Source organism: Manis pentadactyla, chromosome 2 (genome assembly GCF_030020395.1).
Source record: "Manis pentadactyla isolate mManPen7 chromosome 2, mManPen7.hap1, whole genome shotgun sequence".
Lineage (NCBI taxonomy): Eukaryota > Metazoa > Chordata > Mammalia > Pholidota > Manidae > Manis > Manis pentadactyla.
In genome coordinates, this window is record NC_080020.1 from 221,450,930 (window position 1) to 221,475,966 (window position 25,037).

Consider the following 25,037-nt stretch of genomic DNA (forward strand, 5'->3'; position numbering starts at 1 on the left):
AGGTAGACTATTCTGATTTGGAGGCCCTTCTGTTTCATTGCATTAAATATATCATGTTACTCCCTTCTGGCCTGTAAGGTTTCTGCTGAGAAGTCTGATGCTAGCCTGATAAGTTTTCCTTTGTATGTGATCTTTTTTTTTTTATCTCTCTCACTGCTTTTAATACTCTCTCCTTGTCCTTGATCTTTGCCATTTTAATTTTTATATGTCTTGGTGTTGTCTTCCTTGGGTCCCTTGTGTTGGAAGATCTGTGCACTTCCATAGCCTAAGAGAGTATCCCCAGATTGGGGAAGTTTTCAGCAATTATTTCCCCAAAGAGACTTTCTATCCCTTTTTCTTTCTCTTCTTCTGGTACCCCTGTAACATGAATATTGTTCTGTTTGGATTGATTGGATAGTTCTCTTATAATTTTTTTATTCCTAGAGATCCTTTTTTCTCTCTGTGCCTCAGCTTCTTTATATTCCTGTTCCCTAATTTCTACTTCATTTGCTGTCTCCTCTACCTCTTCTAATCTGCTTTTAAATCTTCCCATTGTATGTTTCATTTCAGATACTGTGTTTTTCAAAGTTTCTGTCTGTTTCTTGAAGGCCTTCCTGAGATCTTGAATATAGCTATGTGAGCATGTTTGTGATTTTTGTTTTGAAATATTTATTAAGAAGATTTGATGATTTCAGTTTCACTTTTCCCTCTTTCTGGTGTTGGGATTTTGGTTTGTATCAGATTCATTTGCTGTTTTGTATTTCTAATGATTACCGTGGAATAATAACTTTGTGTAGGTGGCACACTCTAGTGTCCAGAAGCTCTACTCTCTGGAGCTGCCCAGCACCTTGAGCGATGGCAGGGGTTGCAAGCGAGCCATGTCGCTGCCTGCCGGTAGTAAAGAGTTCTTTCCTACTTCCCAGCTGCAGTGTCTGCCTCCACTGCCAGGGCCAGTGGGCCAAGCACACAGGGAGGGGCTTCTGCATTATGCCACTGTAGCTGCCATAGGCAGGGTGCCCTGTGGCTGGCCTGGCTCGATGGCAGGGGCAGCAGCTTTGTGAACCAGTGCCAGCCAGGAGGAAGGAGCAGTAGGCTGCTTAACATAGTGGGGGACTTCAGCACATGTCACCAGCCAGGAGGATGGATCACCTGAAGCTCCTGAAAGTTCCCCACCTGCTGGGCTGAGTGTGCCCTGAAGATTTTGTCCATCTGTCCTTTTTCCTGAGCAGCAAGCTCTGTATAATCCTCACCCCTTTAGCGCCCTTCTCGCTATTGGGAAGTCTTTCAAAGTGCCTGCCTCTCTTTTGTCACTGAGTGGCCGGTTGTGGGTACCTGTTCTCCACAAGTGGCTGGAATCCCAATCTCTCTGAATATTCCACCTGTCTTTGCTTTCCAACCCCACTAATCTCCAGACCACCCTGTAATGTGGTTTCATGCTCCTGGAGCAGATCTCCAGGGCTGGGTGTTCAGCAGTGCTGGGTTTCTACTTCTGCCTCACTCCATTTCTCTTCCTCCCACCAGTGAGCTGGGGTGATGGGGAGGGCTTGGGTCCCACTGGACTGCAGCTCTGCTCCTTTGCTCCTTTATCCTTTTCCATGAGATCCTCTCTTTTCCCCAAATATAGGCAGTTTGTTGCAGTCTTCTTTTTTGGTTGCTCTTTCAGGATTAGTTCTATTTGCTCTATTTTCATATTATATGTGGTTTTGGGGGAAGGTTTCTGCCTCACTTCTCACACTGCCATCTTTTCTTCTCTGACCTATTAGATTTATTTAAAATTTTTTTTCTCTTTTTACTAGAATGTAAACTCCCTGAAGACAAGGAACTTTATTTCAATTCACTATTATAAGAGTGTCTGGTCCATAGTAGGTACTCAAAAAGTGAATGAATCTGTCCAAAGAGGACTGGGTGTGGCTAATCCCACCTCATAGGGCATCAGAGAGTCTCCTGGAAATAGGCTTTCCCATATATGAGGATCCACTGTTCTTCAACTTCCCTTTCAAAGGCTGAAGACCTACCACCAGGGAAGTGATATTAGAGAGACTCTGAAGGCTGAAACTTCAGGGGAGTCCTCACTGGAATAAACATGTGGCATAGGCCTGTACTGTCAGCTGGTTGGGTCAGTGGCTCAAAAGTTGACATCTACCACATTTAGAGTCTGTATCAGTTTGAGCTGAGCCACAGGTGGCTTGTTATTTCATGGCTAGAAGGAATGGGATGGACTTACAGCTACATGCCAGGAGATGGTGTGGCCATTGTGAATCCCAGCTGTGTTGCAGACTGTAGCCCTCTGGAGTGTCCAGGCAAATGAATGACATATGCTTAGGGATGGAAAGAAAGTGGAAGAATGTCCTGCCTCTCCTTTGGGTCATGGCTTATTGGTAGGTTGCTCTGGGTTCAAAATGCGGAGTGAGAGAGCCATGGAGTATGGGGGGTACTGGACAACATGTCCCAGATTGCTCATAGATGGCGGTCCCTTATGACTCAGACTTTTCTGCTGCATCCTGCTCTTTTGACCTTCCTTTTTCTCCCCACCCTGTTGGGCCTAAAGTCTTCCCTTCTCAACTCCTGTTATCTGAGGCCCAAGAATGCATGTAATCTGACCAAGCTGTGAGTGTGGGCTGGTGCTCAGCACAGCTAATCACTCTCAAATGCATCCCAGTTATCTTGGAAGAGGAGGCCCTACAGCTCAGAGGTTGACTTAATCTTTACAATCAGGAGAGACTTTGCAGTGATTAAAGAGCCATTTCCTGCTGATGTATCTATAGCAGCAGCTTCCAAGTCACATAAAACAGAAGCTGAAGACAGGATCCTGGGATGTGGTTGGTCCTGGCTAGGGCAGTGTCTGGGGTGGTCTACACTGAGCATGGAGCTCTCTTGTGAGACCATCTGGGCACTTCCCTCGGCAGTGTGTGTACTCTCGGGGTTTTTTTCACTGTCATGGTCAGTGTTGGTAGGGGTGGGCAGGCTTGAGTCTAAGCAGAGATAGCTGCCTATGTGAGCTATGTTACTTTTCAATTGTTTGCAGAGCTTGGCAGGACTGGAGGGCCCAGGAAGAAGAGAGCAGGCTTCCCTCTCCACGTGGGCTTGTCCCAGGACAAGGGGATGGACTTATTACTTCAGGGGGTGTCTTCTTAGAGAAGGGTGGAGTAGGTCCATGGGAGGCCATACCTTAGATGAAGGCAGGGAGCTTGGGGAGAAAAATGGAAGTATATTTGGATATTTTCAAATGCAAGTGATAAAAAAAATCAAACCCAATATATCTTAAGCAAAACAGAGGGTTTATTATTATCTTGTGGTCCTGAGGCAGAGGTCTGGCTCTGATGGCATCACCAGGGCTCTGTTCACTCAAGTCCTTGCCCCCCACTCCTGCCCTGTACCGCAGTCTGCTCTCTCCTCTGGCTGCAGGAGATACTGCTGACAGCCTCAGATTCATGTGCTCCTGGCTCGGCACCAACACTGGATCCTAAGAGATGTCTATGTCTCAGCCTATGTAGAGAAGACTTAAGACTGGTGCTGTGTGTTCCTTTGCCATCACCAGGCCAATTCCTGTTGATAGTGGGCTGGGCCCGGAGGGCGTGGTGGTGAGGACACTCCAACTGATAGAGTGCCACAGCCGTATGGATCAGAACGTCCACAGTGCGAGCCACACAATACTCCATTTCACCCCTGAACCTCTCATCAGGGGCTCATTTTTTCTTCCATTTACCACACCTAGGGCCAAGAGTTACTCACTTTGGGTTAGAATGAGGTGAAAATTTAAAAGAATAAATGCAAGTTTCCGCATTTCAGATCAGTTGTATCAGTCAGGAAACTGCTGAGAAAATTGCTCTGGTCCAGTTCCTGCTGGGCACCTCCTGGTTTCCCCCTTTCAGAAAAGGGGTGTGAATAACTCTTATTTTGTGCCTGTATGTTGTGCCTTGCTACCATTGTATGTTGGATGTGAAGGGGACAAATAACGTGTCACTTTTGTTCACAGGTCTTTAGATGGAAGTGCTGTGGAAGAGGAACCATGCCCATGGGGCCTCACTGGCATCTGGACCTGATTTAGATGAAAGATCCCGGATGTCAAGGTAGGAACCTTGAGGGAGAGCATGAGGGCATTTTGCACTTTGGAGGGACATGAATGTGGCAGGATTGTAGCTGTAGTGGAATGCCTATTCAACAGCTGTTCATGATGGTATCGCCGACCCCGCAAGTTCTGTTTGCTATGGGACCTGACTGCCCACCACTAAAGGGGAGAATCTTTGTCTCCACTCTGTGATTCTGGGTGGACCTTTGCAAATGCTTCAACCAGTAAAGTGTGGGGAAGTGGTCCCATGAACTTCAAAGGCTAGGTCATAATGTTTGGTAAAGCCAGTTCGGACAGGTCCTTCCTCTCTTAGGGCACTTGCTGTGGGGAAGTCCAGGCCCTGTGGAGAGGCTGCATGTCAGTGTTTTGGCCAATAGCCCTTGCATTTGCTGCTAGACATTAGAGTGAGGAAGACTCTGATCCCCAGTTCCAGGCCCCATCTGTCTACAGCTGCTTGGGAGATCCTCAGAGAACCACCTAGCTGAGCCTGCTAACCTCAAAAACTGTAGGAGATCACAATGATGATAATAACAATAATAAGTGATTGTTGTTTCATGTCACAGAGTTTAGAGTATTTTTTAACATAACAATAAATAATAAGAATGGTTGGTAAGGAGATCCCAGGGGAATTTTAACTGTGCACAACCTTGGGCTATGGCTACTTAAACCCTACAGTGTTTGTTAAGAAAGATAAATTTGGGTTGGAAGGAGGCTGCCCTGTGTATAGGGCTAACTAGGGAATCAGAGTAGGTATTAAACAGGTGGTTGAATTCTTGCAGAGGAATAGCAGAGGCAGTGGGACATTTTGGCTAACGGTAGTATAAACCACATTGCCAGAAGGATCTAATATTGCTTGAAACCTTTGGAGGGTGGAGATGCAGGAATTAGTTTCCTGTGCTCTCAGTTTCCCGTGTCACCTTCTAGTTAAGTCGAGGTCTTGCTCTGGAGGAGGACAGATGTGTGAACCCTAATGGGCTCCCAGCAGTCCTCATACTGGAGTCATTTTTGCTGATAATCTGTCAAGTCTCCTCAACTCCTCAAAGCCTTTGTCCTCAGAGGTCCCTCGCACCGCAGTTAACTATCCCGTGTGACTTGGCCCTTCATGACAACATTTCCCTCTACTGCCCTCAGGACAAACGCCTGAGTGGGTGGGCAAGGCTGCTCACTATCTAGCCTTCCTCTCCTGGCTGCCTTCCTCACATGCAACCTTCCAGAAAACAGGTGGCTCCACAAACACACTGTACCTTCTCTTGGGCCCTTGCTGATGCTTTCCTTCCTTCCATCAGAGATGCTCTCTCTTCGGCTCCCTTCTCTCCTTACCTACATATGCCCCCAAGCCCCACTGAAAACATGCACACTCCGGGCCCATTTGCCCATCTTCATTTGGTCAGTGCCTAGTCACTTCCGAGGTCTCAAGTAAGAAGTCCTGTCCTCCAGGAAGTTTCCATTTTGCTGCCAGCCCGGGCTAGGGTTCTCCTTTCCTAATCTTCCTTACACTTCCCTTTATCACACATAATTCCATGCTTTTATAATTGTCTGGTTGCAGGTTCCATCTAGAAAGTGATGCCTCTTAAGGCAGAGACTGTACCATCTCAGCACCTGTTTCTGACAGTCTTGGGCCCCTCACCTGCCTAGGACCGCCTTTGGGTAGAGACCAGGCTTTCTCTTCATACCCCATGGGAATAAGCACATGGATGGCTCTGTAGAGCTGCTGACTGACTGATAAGTTGTGCCGGTGGCTTGGCAGCCTGAGGCTCCCTTGCTGCTCCTGTCCCCACGCCCCCATCTGTCAGGTGTTATCCCAGCAAATGCCTTGGCATCTGCCCCCCACAGAGCACCAACTGGCACACTCTGTGCCCTCAGATAAGCTTCTTAACTGGGCAGTCCCTCAGTCTCCTCATCTGTAAGATGGGTATAGTAACAGTAATGATTTCTAGCTTAACAGAGAGGATTAATTACATGTTAATTTCATGTTTAGTACTTACTATAGTTTCTGGCACATAATAAGGAATCTAAAAATATCAGCTACAGCCACTAGACTCCGTGCTTCCCTGGAGCATGTCTTTCTTATCTGTCTGCTCCCAGCACCCAGGACCCAGCTCAAGATCTGACACGTAGTAAATGCTCAGTACATTGGGTGGATGAATGGAGGTGAGTGACATTGTTTCCCAGCTGGAACAGCAAATGCAGTCCCTGCGCCAGCTTCTGTGAGTTCATCTGCTTCTGGAGCAGAATCTGCCTGAGTGAAAGCCCCCACCAGCTGGGCCAGGATGACAGGACACCCGGGTGCCACCTGCAGGACTCCTTTGTTCTGGTCAGTCCTGTCAGCAGGTGGGTTTCTAGACCCCAGAGGTAGGGGCAAGTGGGGGAAATCCTTGTCCTTCTTGGTGGGAAAATGTCCCACATGTCCTCCTGGTAATGGCCAGGCTGTGGGTGGCCCTCCTGGTGTGCTGGGCCAAGCCCAGTCTCAGAATGTGTGGGCAGGTGCATGGGCCTGCAGAGGACACCTGACCTTGACTCAGAGTCCTTTCATAACTGTTCCCAGGGCGTGGCTTGCCAAGGAGCTAAAAGGAAGCAATAGAGGTGGGTAGAGGCCAAGAAACACCCCCTGTTTGCAAGGTCAAGGGTACTGTGCTATACAGGTTTTCTGGTCCAGGATCCCTGACCCCAAATGTCTGCCCTGGGAGACCCGTGTGGAAGTCCGGGTGTTGCTGGAGGCCAACATGCATCTCCCTACTTGGGCCTGTGGGCAGAAAATGTTGCAGACCTAAGTGGCTTCAATTAGCTGTCCTTTGGATAGTTCATTGATGAGGTGAATATTTGGAAATAACCTTTATTTAGTATAGGTGTTGCAAAGGCAGTTGTCATCTGGGGATCTTTTCTGGCACAAGGGACCCAGGGCATGCCCAAGCTGACCTCAGTGGCCTAGGGAAAGAGCCAATTTTCTAATTGGTTTCTTTGGAAGTGGGGCTGGGTCTCAGAGAGTCAAGCAATCAGTAACAATGTTTCTTCCTTTTGCTAAGAATTTCTTATATGCTGGGTGCTGTGCTAAGCGCTTTGAAGACATCGTTTCCAATGAATACTCAGAGCATCTGGATTAGGGGAGCATCACAACCCCCAGTTTATAGGTGAGAGACTAACTTAGGCTCAGAGACTAATTGACATGCAGAGGCCACATCGCTGGGGCGCAGGGTCCCGGTCCTCGTGGCCTGGGTCTCAATGTCAAATGTCCTACCTCTGCCTGTCAATATACTCAGAGGGAGAGGGAGCCAGGGTGCAGGACAGCATCTTTTAATTAACTGGAAGAGCTCCCAGTGGCCAAAGCTGGAACAATCTGAGTGAGAAAATTAAGCAGTTTTGGATTGTAATCCAAAATATGAAATAAATACCCATGAATTAATACTGACATAAATAAACAATCGAATACAAAGGTACATGGAGAAGAAGAGACAAATCTCCTGTGCAGAAGAATCCAGATAATTTCTGTAGATACCTTACTCTCAAGGGGGTAGAACATAACTCCATAGCCCTTAAGTGTGGTCTTTACATAGTGACTTCCTTCCAAAGAGTAAGGTATGGAAAGGGGGGAAAACAGAGTAACTTTGCAGTGGATAAACCTGACAAGCACAGCCTCAGCCAGGTGATCGGGGTCGCTATCACCAGTGGTAAGCCACGTTCAGAGCAGGCGGCTTTCAGATGATGTGACGGAAAACAGCACTTTATCACTGTGGGCTTCCTCTCAACAGCCCATAACCTCAGTCTAATCATGAAAAAGATCAAACAGATCTCAACAGAGGGCATTTCACTAAACCCCTGACCAGTATTCCTCCAGTCAGGGTCATTCAAAACACAGAAAGCCTAAGAAACTGCCACAGTAGGAGTTGCGTAAGGAGACACAGTCACTTAAAATTTTCTTCTGTCTTCATCCACTTATTCAACCAATACCATTTGAGTTTCTATCTCACACTAGGCATTAGAAATACAGGAGTAAAGAAAAGACAGTTTTTACTCAAAACCAATATAATGCTGTATATCAACTATACTTTGATAAAAAAAAATCAGAAAAGGAAAGAAAAGAGAGTTCCTACCTTTAAGGTGATTATATTCCATCAGTGCAGAAGAGTAAGTGAGCAGATAATTTAAAGACAATGTCATAAATATTTAGGAACACAGAAAAATAGTCTCTATCCCAGGCTCAGCCATCAGGAACTACTTCTCTGCTGGAGGTACAGCTGAGACCTGTGGTGGCACTCCTCTGACTAGGGGGTGCCAGTCCAGACCAGGTGTCTTTCCCCTGGAGCAGGCATAGAGAGAGGGGACCAGTGAGCATGAAGGGCCCCAGGCTAGGACACAGCAGGAGGGAGGGAAGGAGGAAATAGGGAAGGGAGGTGGACGGAGAGCTAAGGGCAATTACCACCAGGACCCAGGTCAGAATGGGACCGGTGGCCCAGCTGTCCGGGCACTGAGCCTGTGTGCTGCTGGCTGGGGGCCCTGTGTTCCTTCCTTTGCCTCAGGACAAGCCCGGACTTGGGCTGAAGTGGGGGTCTGAGTGACCCCAGCTGGAACCAGGGGGCTTCAGGGCCCAGAGCCACTAGCCTGGCCTTTGCCATCCTCTCCTTGGCAGGGTTGTGATGGCAGAACCGTCTGTCCATCTCAGCTGGGACAGATGGGGGATGGCGCTGACCTGCCAGCCCAGCTTCTTTCCACTTTCCTCTCTGGATCTGAGCAAGTGAGAGTAAACACAGCAAACTTTCAGGCTGGCCCCCAGGGCCCTTGGTCTAACCTGCCAAGGCCATTCCTGGGCACTTTCTGCTGCTTTCTTTAGCCAGACTGCTGTGTTTGTACAAAAAGAAGTTGAGCTCATTGAGGATCTGGTGTGGATACCCTGACCTCGGCTCTGGGGAATGTTCTAGAGGCGCCATGCCAGAGCGCTGTGTGGACTGTCAAGGCTCCGCAGATGATGGAGGGCTGTAGACTTTCATAGCTTCAGGTGTGTTTGGGAGCGTCCAGCCCTACTCCCTTCCATGAGGATTCCCAACAAGGTCACCTCCCAGACTCACAAACTAGAATCACTTGGGGGCACAGGTTCAAATTAGATCCCTTGGTGATTCAGATCATCGCCCCAGGTGTGTGTGTGCGCGCATATCAGGGGGCAAAGAGTGAGGCCTTCCTATGTTGTGCTGGACCAGACACGACTGGAAATTGTGGTCACCATGTCCCCTATCTTCCAGGCCCTGCCTGGATGCCTGTAGGGATGGGACTTCAAGCCACCCGTGGCGTCCATTCTCATGATTAGATAGCTTGATCGTTAGAGGGGTCACCTGCCTCCCTGAACCCACACCTTTGGTTCTGGTTGAGGAGAAAAATAAAAACTCTGGAGTCAGACAAACCTGGATTTTTATCTCCTTTCTGCCATTGAATTACAGATACATCCTTGTCAAGATACCGCCTCCGAGAACCATCTTTCCCATCTGCAAAATGGGGGTATCACGCTTACTTCTCAGAGCTGCTGTAAGGATGACAATGAGTATAAACAATGAGTGTAAAGAGCTTAGCCTAATGCGTGGTTCCATGCAAGCTGTGTGTTCCTTCTCTTGGTTCTCTTGGGCTCCAGGGAACCAGGTGCTCCCTTGCTTGTGAGGCTGAGCTTCAGATGCCGGAAGCAGCTCTCCATCCCGTTTCTTTATGACAATGGGAGCATTAGGCCATTTTTGTTACACACACACAGTGAGCAGAGCAAGCAGAGCAGGTGTGCATTCACCTGCTCGGGCTGCCACCGCAATGTGCCACAGACTCTGGGGCTTAAATAACAGAAACTGATTTTTTTCATAACTCCAGAGGTTGGAAGCCCAAGATCTGGGTGTTGGTAGGAAGCCCGAAATCCAGTTGTTGGCAGGGTCAGTGTCTCCTGAGGCCTCTCTGCTTGGCTTATAGATGCCGTCCTCTCCCTGTGTCCTCACGTGGTCTTCCCTTTGTGTGTGTCTGTGCTCTCATCTCCTCTTCTTAGAAAGGACATCAGTGTGTTGGATTAGGGTCCACCCTAATGACCTCATTGGCACATAATTACCTCTTTCTGGACCCTATCTCCACACACAGTCACCTGCTAAGGTACTGGTGGTAAGAACCTCAACATATGAATTTTGGGGGGGTACATAAGTCAGCCCTTAATAAGATGTACAGGAAAACCTAGATGTTTAAGGCAGGTGAGATGCGGGGACAAGTTGAACGTGACCCCTTTGGCTTGTTTCTTGTTGAGCTGCCTGGAGGTCCTGTCCCAAGGCCCTGCTGGGTGGAAGCAGCCTACCCTGGGCCCGGGCCTGGGCCACCAGCAGAGCTCAGCAGTGTCTGGGCAGCTTTGCCCTCCTGACTGCACGGCTGCAGAGTACGTTTCCATCGCTGACACCTTGAAAGGTTCTATAGGGCTAATTCCTGCTTGTCAGCAGCTGCATTTCTCAATCAGCTGCTCACTCATTACTCTAAAGGCTCTGACACTTCTGACCGGCCCCAGAGCATTCAGTGTGGCATAGAATCCGTGTACTCCTGAATCCAAGTGCACTCATGCCCTGGGGCTGCGCCAAATTCCCGACTTCTTCCATTATTCTTAGCCTTGAAATGGTGGGGGCCAGCACTGCAAAACCAGACTTAGGTTTTTGCAAACATATTTTGGTCTTCCTGCCTACCTATTTTTATTTCCTTCATATTTGGAAAGAGAAAGTTCCCAGACATGGGCCTGGGAATCAGGCTGTTCTCAGGTCCACCAGTTCCAGTTCCCACTTCTCGCCTGCCTTTGCTGGGGAGGTGGTGCCCTGGCTGGCAGCGCTGAGGTCTCCCCACCCATGAATCGGTGGTCACCCCACCCGGGAGGCCTGGTGGTGGCAGCTCTGGCTTTAGCAGCTGTCCCTGTCGCCTGCTTTCAGAGGAGTAGAGGCAGCTTTCTGAGTGGAGGGAATGTCCAGTCCTGGGTCATGTCCCACTGCTTCCACTGGAATTTGCTTCCCATGCTTCTGTCCATCCTTCCACGTTCTGCAGATTCGTGCCAATGTCATCCAGTGGGGAGGCACTCAGCCCCACTGGCATCCCCTGCTCTTTTTTTCCACTACACTGGGGGTCCACTGGTCTACCGCCTGCAGACAGACATGGCTCCTTCCCTCTCAGCCACATGTTTGGGGGGACGTGAACCCAGATGAAGGCTCTCTGCCCTGCTGTGTCTTTCCTGGGTGCAAAGCCTGTACCCCTCGCCTGCCTTTGGAGGTGTTTGGGTGATGTCTTCTGTGGGTAGGGGCAGAGGGTCATTTATCTTTCTCACTGTAAGGAGACAACTTGGGCCGCAGTGGCTGTTGGAATGGAGACTGACCCCCAGCCGGGAGAGTTCCTGTAAACGCCATCCATCAGAAAGAGTGCTTGAGTGTGAGTGAGAATGAAACGGCCCCAAACATTTGTTTGGCTTTTACAAACATTTGTTTGAATGTTTTTTTTCTTTCCTGCTGTGCCTTTTCTAGGGATAGGTAATGATGCTTACTTGTTTTATCTCCTCTAGCCCTTTGCAATGGTTTGTTTGAAAGTAAGTGTGCATTAACTTAGTGAATCATTAATACTAATTTTTTTTTTGGAAGAAAACCACTAAAATGTCCACCTCTGCCCACCCCCCACCAACCAAAGTCAGTGGAACGAGTCCTTTATCTGTCTTACTGGGAGGGCTGGGGCCAGTGGCAAGCCTTGTACCTGGGAGAGCAGAGGGCTGGAAGTAGGACGTGGCCATGCAGAACTGCGGCCAATGGCATGCGGAGTTCCCCTGAGAGCGGGGCAGGCCAGGGCCGGGTGCAGGATCTCCGAGGGTAGAGTAGAGCAGAGAGTCCTGGGGTGTAGGAAACACGTCTTCAGTGTCCCAGGGCCATTTTGTGACCACCTCTGTGTGGCTCCAGCGGGCAGGCTGGGATCAGGGGGTGGACATACTTCAGCTCCCTGGGGACCGACTTCCTCAAGCACAGCTCTCCAGCATGGGTAGGAGGTGGGCTGTCAGACCACTTGGCTGGGGTGTGTAGTGACCCGGTGCCAGCCACACCTCTTTGCCTCTGAGCTTCCTCTTGAGATTTTGTGTTTAGCCTGAAGCACAGCAGCTGTGGACCCCCCCACCCCACTTCCTCCCTCCTTCCTTCCTAGGGGGGTCTCTCTTTCCCACCTTGTCATCCCCGCTGGGGACGGGCCTCACTGAAATGGCTGCAGGAAGGTCCAGTTGGGAGGCAAAGCTGGTCTGTGCTCAGAGTCCTAGTTGCTCTCTCCACCACAGCCAGTGGCTGCGTTCTCCTGAAGCATGGCCCTGAGCTGCGACCCTCCCTTTGGCTCTCACTACAGCACTGCTGCTAATGCAGCCAATTCACCTGCACCCCTTCCTGTGCGGCTTTAGGGAAATGGAGCGTCAGGGCAGAGAGGAGCGGGCTGGGGGCTGCGGGGTGGTGGGTGATTTGGGCAAGGGTGTCGCCTGATGGGTGGGTCTGGTCTCCCTGGGAGGAGTCTACATCAGGGTTCTCTGTCCCCTCAATCAGCACCTCTGGAGGCTGAGGCCAGAGGAACTCTCCCCAGTTCTATGCACATGCAAGTTGCCCTCTTTTTGGTATTTCAGGTTCTTTCCTACAGGTGACTGGTTGCCTGAGGTGCAAACGTTTTTTTCCAGCCACTCTTCCTTTTTTAGTCCTACTCCACTGCCCCCTGACCTCATGTCTCCTTCACTCCTGCCCTTGATACCCACCTTGAGCACAGAGTGGGGTCCACCAGCCAAGGGCTCAGGGACCTCTGGGCTCTGGCAGGGCTGTGCCAGGCCCCAGGAGGGCTTCCCTGCCATGTGGGTCCCCTGCCCTTCACACAGCAGGTCGCTTAGGTGAGGACTAGAGCCAGGGGAGAGGTGGCTTAAGAAGAGAGCAGCGGCAGGCCGTCCAGGACTCCTCATGATGGGAAATGAGACTGGGCTAGTGCGATCTGTGCTTTCCCTCCAAGTTCTGGCTGCAGAATCCCACACCCTGTGGGACAGAAGAACACAGTGGGCCTCTCAGGAAGCCAGCAGGCCCCAGCTCCAGGCAGAATTGGATTCTGCTGTGCCTGGCATGTACTGGGAAGACTCGGTGATCAGGGAGGAGCCCAAGTCCTGAATGACGTGCACCCTGCCTCCGTGAGAGGTGCAGTCTTGTCAGTTGGAAGAGCTGACTTAGAAGGTTCTGGAAGAACTTAGACAACCCAGGAAGACTGGGTGGCACAAGAGCCACGGCAGGCCCGGCGACAGCAGGATCCGAGTTTACGAGGCCCCTTCACTCCTTGTGGAGTACTCTCCTTAAGACGACTCTCACAGGCCAGGGAGGGGCAGATGTGCGGGGTGAGGGTGTGGTTGGGACAGAGCATAAGCAGAGAAGGAGTAAAGTGTCTGTGGTCCTGGATCTTGTGTCGTGCCATGCCCTTCACCATTAGGTGGCCTGGATGAATTGCTCAGTATTCCTTTTTTTCCATTTTGAGGAAAATTGTATGATTTTTATACTGTCACAGATAAAAAGTGAAGTCTTGGGCTGTATTTCATAATTTATGTAGCTGAAGTCATGTGCATTTGATACTTCTGTTCCTAACATTTATATAGATTTTAAGGGAAAGTCGGGAGCAGCATTTTGTCCTACAGTCTGGCTGATTAGGTGAAGAGTGGCTTTCTCTGCTGGGCTTAGGGCTGACCAGAGAGAGCTCTGACCTTGTGCCTGGCACCCACAGGGCTGAAGAACCTATGAGCTAGAAGACATCGCGTAAGAAGACTGTAGTCATGGAGTGGGGAAGGTGAGGAGGCTGAGCTCTGGGCAGCCAAGGTCAGCAGTTCAGGGAGACATGCCTCTGAGAGGGGATGAGGCCAGTCATGGAAACTGGGAGCGCTGCTGCTGGGCATTTGGGAGAACTGCCCTCCAGGGGGAAGCTGGAGGAAGACTGAGGAGAGGAATGCCAGGCTGGGTTAGGGGTGTGCGGATGTAGATACAGACACAGAGGGCCAGAGGAGGGCACGAGAACAGTGACCTGCTTCTATGCCAGGAGCTTTGCATGAATGGCTCCAGACCTCATCCCCGTGGCAGAGGCATCAGAGTTCCCAATTTCTGACTGAGGAACTGGCAGTGTCACTTGCTTGTAAATGACACGTGGGATTTATTTGATTTTGAAGTTCTTCATCATTCCATATAGCCTTTCATAGACTAGAATGTACTAATTTCCATGCAGAGCTTCTGGGACACATATGAACCCAAGTCTGTCATTTTAGAGATAAGGAATCTGAGGCCCAGGAAAGGGAAGGGGAATTTCCTAAAACCGTCATGCCAGAGAGTAACAGAGAACAAATCAGAACCTAGTTCTCTAGATGTGTGGTCTAGTGGAATGTCAGGATTCCAGCCATAGAATGTTCCAGATTGCCATACCTGTTGTATGCTATTTTTGATAGCTATGATCTTTGGCAGTTCTATATTGACATGAATAAATTCTACATGAATTTTGAAGTTATTTTGGAATATTTATGCAGCCAAATGAAACCTAGAGCAATAGCTTCTGCTTTTTTGGTGGTGACCCTGCATTTTACATTGTGTCTCATTATACACATGTGTATGTATATTATACATATACATTAATATATCACTGAGACATATGTTTTCTGAAATAACACTTATCCTTACTATGTGTGGCATACTTTGATATTTCTGTTCTCATCTATTCTGTTTTGTGAAAAACATGCTGGTTGTGAACCATCTAAGTTGATTTCATGACAAATCAGTGGTTCATGACCTGCAGTTTGAGACACCATGACTTAAACAATGTCTTAGTCAGACATGGTTTAAGAAAAAAGTCATTACAGAGGCAATGTAAAACTGCCAAGTATCTTTGGTCATAAATGTTAAAATAGTAAGCTTTGAATTGCACAGCATCAAAAAAGCAATTGCCTATGTGTAAAAAATAAAATTCTCTCCAGACCACAGCTGATGCTCCTGGGAATACGTGATGCTAAGTTTTATTCTCTGCCTGGATTTCTGAACTAACTGTATATCTAACAGGTATGAGAGGAGAGTGCTTGCTGCAGACATAAGGCAGCAGGCCCAGAGCCGGCCTCTCCCCAACCCAGCACTGTCTCTGATCTAAGGCTCTGGGAATTTACCAAGGTGCGTACACTGGGAGCTCCTTGCATATACTTACGTATTTTTAAGGTCTGATGTTTATATAGGAGCATGACTGAAGGCATCTGACCCTCCAACACTGCTTCAAAGGCTTGTACTGCCACCGCTATTGCCAACTTCCTTGGGTTCACCCTAGTCTATTCTGAAGTCCCTTCACAGTCTGAGTCCCTTTTCTCTGACAGGGACATAGAACGGCTGCTCCCATTGGCTCCTGGAATGGCTCTTTCCACTGGCCTTCTAGGTCAGAGCAACTGTTTTCTTTCGCTTTTTTTTAAGGCCCACATTCCACCCATCCATCCACCCTCCCTCCATCCACATGCCATCTAGCCAGAAGTGCCTGGAGGATCCTCTCACAGAGGCGAGCGTCTAAGCCCAAACCTGACTGATGGGAAGGAGGAGCCATGTGCACACCTGGCAGAGCAGCATCTCAAGAAGAAGACTGGCAAGTGCAAAAGCCCTCAGACAGAAGCAGGTCTGGCATGTCTGAAGAAGGAAAGAAAGCCAGGTTGGCTGGAGCAAAGTGGCCATGAGGAGAACGGTACATGGTGAGGCTGAATAAGCGAGTGTAGTCAAAGTATCCAGCACGGCGTAGATATTGACCAATCAGAGCAGACGTGACTGGGGAGAGGCCAAATTATGCAGGGCCTTGTGGGTCATAGTAAGGAGTTTGGAATTTACTGCGTTTCAGTGAGAGATCATTGGAAAGCTTTTAAAAAGGTACCAACACAATCAGATTTAAGATTTTAAAAGACCACTGTATAAAACAACAATGGACTAGAACTACACATCTATGAACTGGCTAAAACCCCAAACACTGACAGCACCAAGTGCTGATGGGGATGTGGAGTGACATGAGCTCTCATTCATCATAGGTTGGAAGACAAAATGCCATGGAGGACAGTTTGGCAGTGTCTCACAAAACTAAACATACTCTTACCATATGATTTGGCAGTCTTGCTCCTTGGTATTTACCCAGAGCTGAAAACTTATGTCCATTCAAAAACCTGCACATGGATATTTATAGTGGCTTTATATATAATGCCCCAAACTGGAAGCAACCAAGATGTCCTTCAGTAGGTGAGTGGATAAATAAACTGTGGTACATCCAGACAGCAGGAAAAAAGAAATGAGCTATCAGCTTGAAAAGACACAGTGGAACCGGAAATGGATACCGCTAATGAAGAGAGCCAATCTGAAAAGGCTATGTATGGTATGATTCCAACTCTATGACGTTTTAGAAAAGGCGAAACTATGGAGACAGTAAAAAGATCAGGGTTTGTGGGGAGGAAGGGGTGAACAGGCAGAGCACAGAGGATTTTGGGGACAGTGAAACTATTCTGTAGAATACTGTAATAGTGGGTACGTGTCGTCATACATCTGCCAAAACCAAGGGTGACCCTAATGTAAACTATCCTCTCCCTTACAAAAGCAGGAGTAAACACTAAGGTAAACTGTGGACCTTGGGTGAAAATGAGCTGTTAGTGTGGGTTCATCAGCTGTAAAAAATGTACCACTCTGGTGCGGGATGTTGACAGTGGAGGAGACTGTGTGTGCATGGGAGTTCTCCGTACTTTCTACTCATTTGTGCTGTGAACCTAAAACTTCCCTAAAAAATAAGGACTATTAGAAAAATTTAAAGACCATCCTAGCTGCTGTATGAAGAGTAGGTGGTATGGAGTCAAGAGAGGAGACAAGGAAGCCAGTTAGGAGGCCTTACAGTGGGCTAGGGAAGAGATGTCAGTGCTTAGACTAATATTTTCAAGATAAATGACAAATAGAAGCAGTCAATTTTGGGATACATTTGCAGGTAATGTTGCCAGAACTTGCTCATGGATTAACTGTGGAATATGAGGGAAAGAGAACAATCAAGGATGACTTTAAGATCATTGGTTCAACAATTGTATGAATAATTCTGTCACTGACTAGGATGAGGACTTGGGAAACAGCAGATTTGATGAATGAGTGTGTATATGTGTGAGAGAGAAACAGGGAGAGAGACAGAAAGACAGGGAGAGAGACAGAGAAACAGAGAGAGGTCAGTAGGCCTTTTGGGGCCATGTCAGATTGTTAGATTAAATGCCTATAATCATGTGGACGATTGGGGTCATCAAAACAATGATGTTGCTCAGAACCACGTGTGTGTTTGAGATCACCTTGCAGTGGGGGAGGGATGAAGGCTGTAGACAGTGCTCTAGGTCACACACAGCCAGAGATTGCAGCAAAGGAGAAGGAGCATTCAGTGAGGTAGATAGAAGACTCAATGAGTAACTTCATGAGAATCTCGAAAAGAATGCACTTCAATATCTGGCTACTGTGAGGTGGAGTATCACGAGGAGGGAAGACTTTTCAGTGGTCCTAGCAAAACACACATCTCTGGTAATGTTGATAAGAGCAATTTTTGTTGGGTGGTAGTGTTGTAAACCTAGTTAGGGTGAGTTGATGAGATAAGACATAAGGGATATTTGGAGGGGCAAAGCCCCGAGAAGCTGAGAGGAGACAGATTCAGAGCAAAGAGAATGGTTTGCTATGCTTGGAGAAGAAACAACATACTTTTCTTCATGTCCCAATAGAGAGAGAGAGAGTGCAGGGGCCATTTGCTGAGAGTGAGGGGTTTTATATGTTTGAGGGGAGCAGAGAAGATTGAAATAGTTGTCTTGAGGATTTGGAAAGTGAATTGTCCAGGCAAGAAAGTAGAGTTATTAGCAATGTGGGGATCTGTGCTTATAAATTTAAAACAGATCCAATCAGTGTGATTATGACATGATTTTTCCTAGCAGTTTTGAGTGCTTGGATAAGCAGATCACCAGGTTTATCCAGGTCCAGGTCTTTCTAGGCTAGTGTGATAAGGAGAAGAAAGGGGCAGAGGAGATAAACATGTGCAATAGGGTGGACATGGTGCTGACCAAAGAACGTGGGCTGGATAATGAGGAGGGTGGGAATGTGTGTGGGCGAGAGAGAGTGACGGTAGGAAGAGAGCAGAGGGCCACCGGATTGAGCATCTCAACGAGGGCTGAGTTGCTGGAGTGGTTGCTCTACATTAAGGGAACAGGTGGCCAAAGAGTGGAGCTGCTGGACATTTCAGACGTGATGCAGTTATTGGTGGAAATAATTGAAAAGATGTAAAGTACAGCCAAGGGAGTTGGGGCAGAGGAAAAGGTCATTGAATCTATTGGGACCAAGAAATGGAGAAAGCAGAGTATAGGGGATGGATCATCTATGTGGATGTTAAAGTTGCCAAGAATGGCAGGCATGGTGGTGGAGAGGCAGACAGTGGGCAACTGCCCAGGTCATCAGTGAACGAGGCGGAATGGCACGGGTCTGTGAGTGGCAACGAGGCAGAGCGGTGGGCAGTGAAGTCTGATGACGTGCACTTCAAAGGACCAAGGGCTTTGGAGGAGGAAAAAGAAATGACTGGGAAGAAGCAAAGAGGGGCAAAGAGGACACCTACCTCCCTTCCAGACCCTTCATACCTGTAGGAGAAAAAGCAGCCTGTAGTTGAGAGGATTCCAGGGAGATCACTGGGGATTTGGTGCAGAGGACTAGAGGTTAGGGACCACGCTGGAGGCATGGAGATTGATTAGGAGGTGGTTGCAATAGTCTCTAAACACAACGGGGAGGGCACCTCTCTCTAGATGGGAATATTTTGACTCTTTGTGCCTGTCTCAGTGGATTTTTGGGTAAATTCCAAGGCTGAGTATTCCCACATCTATTTAAAGGATGGATTAACTCGAATTGCCTGCTAAGAAGTGGACTAACTCTTTGCATTCAGGAAAGAGGATGGGTTTCCCTCTTTCAGGGAAAGAGAAGGGGAGTAACAAGTATGGATTTTCCTTCTCATTCCATCTCTGGATAGGAGGTAGGGTCCCCAGAAAACAAAAGAACAAAGGGTTTGAGGCTGCCGAGACAAGAGAGGGTGGCGTTCCTCTGGGCCCAGATGTGAGCATGACTCAGTTGTGTCATTGCAGGCTTTTCCCATGTATTTCAAGGCTGCTGCATGCAGAGTTGAGGCCCGCAGTTTGCCCTCACTAGGCGGACACCCACCATGGCCCCCACAGACCCTTACCAGTGGTTAAGCTTCTCGGGTTATTTGTTCCCGCCAGTCAGAGTTCTCTTCCTCCACATTCCTCCGTATCGAGAGCTATCTTGGTCAGCAAGCTGTTTGAAGCAATATGTTATGTCTGAGTTTTAAATGACAAAAGAAAGACAGTGGCGTTCCTCCTTCCTCAAAATCAATCACAATTTTCCTGAATATTTGAAAATATTGAATCAGGAATTCAAAATCAAATGTCCCCTCAGTTCTTCATGATTCTGTGTCCTGCCCATCATCTTCTGGACTTTGTTTCCAGAGGCGTCTCTTCTTCCCTCTCAGGCCAGGACTCTGAGCTGCACCCCGAGCCCTGTACACTGGGGGTGGCTCCCTGGCCTTCGCTTGGCTGGAGTGTAGAAGCAAAGAAGGACACAGGTGAGCCAGGGGAGTGGGGCAAGATGCCCGAGGGCCTTGGAGGCTGGTCCACGGGATCTGAATATAAAAGACGCCGGCAGCCACATATACGTGAGGGCAGTGACGTGATGGGAGTCTAGCACCTCTTCTGGGACATGCCCCGGGGTGGAAGCCCTGACCTTTGCCTGGGATCCTGGGCAGCCAGCCATGGCACCTTCTGCTCTGGGCCTTGGGGAAGGGCTGTCTGTCAGCTGGGAAAGTAGACTCTCTCTCCCTTGGGCTGAGTTTATTAGCTATTAGTGACAATTATTTATTAGTGACAATCTGGCCCCAGGGACTGAAGCTGCCCATGATTTAGCCACAAACCTCACTCAGGCCAAGGGATCCAGAATCTTCCTCAGACTCTTGATCCCGAATAGGAGCTGTGTACAACCCACAGAGTGACAAAATAGATTTTGCCTTGTTTGCTTTCCTTTGCTCTCCTTGGGCATATGCATCAGGTGGCAGCCGCTGAGCTTCCCTAATCACGGGGTCCAGTTCTATAGATTCAGGGCTGGACCTGAGCCTTGGCAAGGAGGCCCCTCTGCTGGTGGCTGATGTCCTGGCTTCCCTGACCAGAGCAGCTCTCCTGCTCCTGGAGACGGGCTCTCAGCCAAGGCCAGGCCAGCCCTGGAGTGACTTGCAGGAGGCCGAGATGTCAGTCTGATTCACACCTCCCCATGCTTTCCTTTCTCTCCAACACTGACACCACATGAAGCCACATGGCACTTACCACACCACCCTAACAGATGCCACCCAGTCCATACCCCATGGTCACACACACACCTGGAATAATCCTTCATACCTCACAGAGCACACAGACCTCACCCAAAGTCTCAGATGCCCCACATCACACCAGGGCCTACTTCCTTCCCAATAGCCTACCCACCATACCCCATACAGGCTTACACCTCCTCACGACGTCTCTCCAGTTTCACCGACACGTCCCTCACCCACAGGTCCCTGCACACCACTCCTCAGTGCACTGTATATAGTCAGGGACCACCATGTCCTGAAGCCACTGACAGGTGGTCTCTACCGGTAGCCATGCACCCCCAGTCTTGTATGCCTGGCCTTCTGCCAGAGCTGAGTAACTCTGCTGTTTGCTGGCAGGCCTGGCCAGAACTCTCAGGAAGTTGATGATGTGTCTGAAAATGAAAAAAAAAGAAAAGACACTATTTGGAAAATATTTCCAGGATTTGAAAACAAACTTATGATATTTGATCTGTTCGTGATCCATTTGTAGCACTCATGTTGCTAAATACTGCTTGATGGAGAAAACATTTGGCAAGAATCACAGGTTTTATTTAGAGGTTTTGGGGAAAAAATGCTGCTCAGTAAAGAGTGAGTTGGTGTCTCCCGGAGAGATAAAGGGGATGCGCATGGGAGATTTTAGTGGAAGTTGGAGACCAGGGCACTGAGCAGATCCATCAGTGGGCACCATTTCACTTGAAGGAAGGACAACCTTTTTGAAGTTGACTTGGACACAACTGCTCTGTTCCAGGGCTTTCTCTGCACCCACCTATAGGTGTTGCCTTCCTGCTGACTGCTCCACCCACAAGGCACCCGTTCATGGCATATTCTGGAGAGCACTGAGGGGAGGGAGCCATGGGTTACCGGAGGCCCTCCTCTGCCACTCGGCACAGTGCCGGTTTTTGAAGCCCGACTCCAGACCACGCCCTCCATGCCCTCCCGTGACTTCTCTTCTCACTGCAGCTTCTCGGAGCATCTTCAGCACCAACAGCCTGGATCCCAGAACTTGACAATTCATTGGCCCTAGTCTCTATCATGGACCTGGAACTTAGTTAGGGATAGAATTAACCCACACAGGCATGTTCTTGCTGCTGTGGGGACAGAGATATTCAATAATAATAAACATACAGTTTTGACATGCTGCAGAGAAGTGAAGGGTATTTGTGTTTGTATGGTATTTGTGCGGTAACTCTCCAGGAACAGGACTGTTAAAGGAAAGACAAGTGTTACTCTTTATAGCAAAGAAGTAAAGGGGGGAGTAGAAAAAACAGAATTATACATTCGTGAAAGAAGTGCCATTTTTTCCCCAGAATCAGTTCAGTACTTTGAAATTGGCAGCTGTTGGTTCCTGGTGGAAGTCCAGTTCTTACTCTGATTCTGTGGCAGCTTCTGGAGCAGATTCTCAGGCCCGGGCCTTCCCAAGGTCAAATGCACTTGTAAAGTGCTCCTAAATAAACTCGAGCTGGTTAGTGCCTGGATACCAGGATACCGGTCCCACACTGTGCCAAGCTGAAGCCAAGTGGTTAGACTTATGGCATCTTCCAGAAGCAGCAAGATACACTGCTGACAATTGGAACCTGAATTTCACCACTCAGGGTAAGGACAGCCAGGCAGAAAGTTCCTCTGGACCTTTCTCCAAGAATGGAGGAATGATCCTTGAAGAATGACCTTTGCATTGGTGGGGAAGGAGCTCTGAGGGTGGACGGTGATTCTTCTCCTCCTCCCACACTGAGGAAGGCTTACCAGGAGAAAGAAGGAGGTCTTGGTGATACTAACTGCTGTGCTGATGAAGCAGGGCCACTTTGTCCTATCATGTCTCGTATCCTGTAATTCATCCCCTCTGAGGATGGCTCCTTACCACCAAGCTTCTAGGCCCATTGATTTTTGGATTGTGTATGTATTTTGGGCAAAAGTCTGCTAAGTTTTAGAGAGTTAGAATCATAGACTTTTGGTCCTAGAAGTATTCTTAGAGACCACAAGAGCCACACTCTCACTTTTGATAGTGATACGAGGCCGAGCAAGGAGAAGAAACTTGCCCAAGGTCACACAACAAGTGAAGGGCAAACATGGGGCCCCAGCCTCCTGCCTCTTGGGACAGGTCTCACTTACTTTGCCTAACTACCCAAATCTGTCCCAATCTGGAATCCGAGTCTCTGGCCACGGCTTTGACAGCACTCCGGAACCAAGACATAAATCCCTGAGCCCTGCAGCCACTCTGCTCTGACGTTTGTTGTGTTTTGCTGCCAAACGCCGCTGCTCAGAGATGCCATCTCCGGAGGGAGAAATTCTTGAAAGAGATACCCCTTTTCCCCCCTTCCCAAATTAGGAGCTAATGGGTACCCACATGTGCACAAAGGTGGGTTGTGCCTTGACTGGCCTTCCGCTGGGTTCCCAAGGCAGAGAAACGCCTCCCTGGGAAAGCGCCTAATTGTGCCAGCATCTCTGTTTGGAGAAGGGAGTCTCTACGTCTGGGCCAGGCACCCTCAGGGACGGATCTGTTAACTTGCTGTCACCTTCTTTTGAGATACCATCATCTTGTAACTCTGAGCAATAAAACGAATAACTGTGGGCCTTTTGAAGCGAGGCTGTGTGCCCTGGCTGGTTTGTTTACCTCCTGTGGGACCTGGTGGCCGGCCCTGTCACCCGGTCATCCATCTGCTCTTTCTTCCAGCCCCCACACCTAGCTGCCGGCTCACAGAACCCCCTTCCTCCCTCCCCTCCCTCCCTCCTTCCTTACTGTTTTTATTTTTCTCTCAGAGTTCCACATTTCAGAAACAATTGTTTTCACCAGAAAGCCTTGTCGCTTGGCCTAGTAGGCTTTCCTTCCTACGAGGTGTTTGAAGAAGGGCTCACTCTGTGGGTAGGAAGGCAAACTTCCCAGAAAAGCTGTGGGCCCCCCCATTCCCTCCTTGGTTCCTCCCCAGCTGTCCCCCAGGCTGGCAGACTCTTGTTTGCCAGCGGGCCTGGGGCACAGCAAGCTGAGGGCCGCACCCCGGGAGGGCGGACATGCCTCTCTCGCTGGATGCGGACAGCATTGTATTACTCAGAATTTAAATGAAGGTCTCAAAAGACAAAGCTAATTAAGATTTACTAAGGCTGCCATTGTCTGATAATTCAATACCAGCTCATTATTAGAACCACATTTATTGAGGTTTAATCACTATGAAGCAGATTGCTCCGGCATAGCTGTCAAACCGCACAAAATGTGTTCTTAATAATTAATCAGCGGAGTATCTTGTCGTTGGAGCGTTCATCTTGGGCTTGGGTGTGTTTTTAAAGGGACGCTTTTGTGCTTTTGAAACTTCATCGTCTTTTGTTTTTAATAACTTCTCAGATCCTTTAAGCAAGGGGAGAGGAAAAAACATTCCTCCACAAATTCCATCGCTGAGCTGCTCGTCATGAGCAAGTCCTGGAATGTGATTGAAGCCTTCCTGGGATCCAGGGCGGAGCTGCTGACATTTTATTTTTCAAAGGCAGGGAAAAAACCTCCCCCCCAGTCAGTGTTGGTTTTCCTTGAGTGGAACCTCCAGGCATCAAGGGGATGGTGGGCTGGCATGGCGCTCGGGGGCCCCTCCTGACCCCAAGGCCGGTGGCCCCGGAGCTCACATCCAGAGACCCAGGCAAAGACTTTCTGAGCCTCCGGCTCTCTCTGCCACACAGTTCAAAGCCTGGTTCTCAGGTGAAGCCGTGGCTCTTGAGGAGGCCCATCAAGTGAAACCTGCATTCTGACTGTTTTCCCCACTCGGGCTGGTAAAGGTCAAGGAAGGGCTGTGCTTTGCCTACCCCAGGGCCCCCATCTCACCCTGGCTACCTCACCGTGGGGTGGTGAGGATAAGAGGGAGTCACCTGCATGCAGTCACTTTCCACTCTGCTCAGTGTCTAAGCCCAGAGCTGGGAGACTATCATCATCTTTACTATGGAGAGAGCTGTACTGTACTTAAGAGCGCCACTCCGGGCTGAGTTGGCTTGAGGTACAGTCTTGGCTCCAAGGCCAGCAGACCCCTAGGCCTTGAGTGACTTGTTCGTCTGCTGTATGTCTCAGTTTCCCCTCCTCCAAGATAAGGATGGCATTTGTACCTGCCTCATAAGGTTCTTGTGGTGCGTGGATGGATGGTCCACGCAAAGAGCTCAGTCCCCCGCCGGGAACGTGGCTCTCCCTGGTGGGCCTTAGCGGCATTGTTGTCAATAGATGAGTCCCTGATCCTTTCTCCTCCTCCTGCTGGCCTTAGACTCCGCTGGTGTGAGCATCTGCTGGAAGAGTCCCTGACCCTTTCTGTTCCTCCCCTTGGCCTTAGAGTCAACTGGTGTGAGCATCTGCTGGGTGTGAGTCCCTGAGCAACCTTGCTGAGGTCAGAGGAGACCCTGGGGGCAGCAAGCCCCCTGTTTGTTTTTCAACCTCCCATTTCTACCTGTTGCTGGCTAAAGCAGTGGCTCTCCTTATTTCGTCCCCCAGGGGATGTTTGGCAATGCCAGGAGACATTTTTGGTTGTCATAGCTGTGGGGGCCATGGTGTGGACATGTAGTGGGTAAGTGGCCGGAAGTGCTGATGAACACCTTATGGTGCACATCACAGCCCTGC

The 25,037-nt window shown here is 49.1% G+C and overlaps 1 long non-coding RNA gene across 1 annotated transcript in view; it reads left to right on the forward strand.

Moving 5' to 3' along the window:
• Positions 1-25,037, forward strand: part of LOC130682634 (uncharacterized) — a 274,470-nt gene that overhangs the window by 102,362 nt on the left and 147,071 nt on the right. Inside the window, exon 2 of the long non-coding RNA XR_008995937.1 lies at positions 3,956-4,049. This is a non-coding gene — a long non-coding RNA (uncharacterized LOC130682634). The remainder of the gene's footprint in view (positions 1-3,955; positions 4,050-25,037) is intronic.